Source organism: Paramisgurnus dabryanus, chromosome 5 (genome assembly GCF_030506205.2).
Source record: "Paramisgurnus dabryanus chromosome 5, PD_genome_1.1, whole genome shotgun sequence".
NCBI classification, from domain to species: Eukaryota; Metazoa; Chordata; class Actinopteri; order Cypriniformes; family Cobitidae; genus Paramisgurnus; species Paramisgurnus dabryanus.
In genome coordinates, this window is record NC_133341.1 from 33,784,007 (window position 1) to 33,784,962 (window position 956).

The window sequence follows — 956 nt, forward strand, 5'->3', positions numbered from 1 at the left end:
TGCTATGCATTTTTATTTTAATAAATATTTTCTGTGCATTTGTTTTATTGAGATTATTTCAGCTGTGATATTAGCTTCTTAGACCACACACACACACACATGACTGAAGTGTTTATGAGAGTCATGTTAGGTCATTTATTGGGGCTGTAAATCTCTTTAGATCTCATTCACACAGCACAATGTTCTGTGAAAACACCTTGAAGTGACGCGTCCTCGTTCTCTCTGTGACCTGAAAACCCATCGAAATCCGTCAACATGAAAGACATGGATATCATTCATCTAAAGGCACAAGGGAACAAACTCAGTTGTTCTGTAAATGTTTAGGCAAGCCAGCAGGTGTGAGGATTGGACCGCCAGTCTTTGTTACTTTACATTACATTACAAACTGTACACGAAGATACCAAATAAACTGAGTGTCATTGTTTAAATAAGCATTTATGTGTTTCTGGTCACACACGGCTTCAGTTTATAGTGTATAGATGCTTTCAGGAGCAACTTCATTCATACAAAAAAAAGACTTTCATGGCCTTAAAGTAACTTCCGGTAAACTTCCACAAATAATCAATAACAACAGAGTCCTCTAGATCAGATTATTTCTGATAACAAGCAAAATAAATGATCTTAGTTCAAATCATGCCATTACACTCATCTAATATTATTGTATACATTAATGTAAATACAGATCAGCTGGCAAACCTTTCTTCACACAGCAGGGATCTACAGTACTGTATGCTCACTGTCTCAACTCGTTTTTAAAAAAGCTAAAAAAAATATTTTCCACAAGGTATTTGTTATAGAGGTCACTAACCAGACCATTAAACAAACACAGATCGGAAGTTAAGTTCACTCCAGACACGTAAACCATGACAATGCGTGTGCATCCCATGAAAGCAGCTATACGGTGCTTGTGATATATTTATGATGCTCTTACGATGTTTGTGTCAGCAGAATGAAGA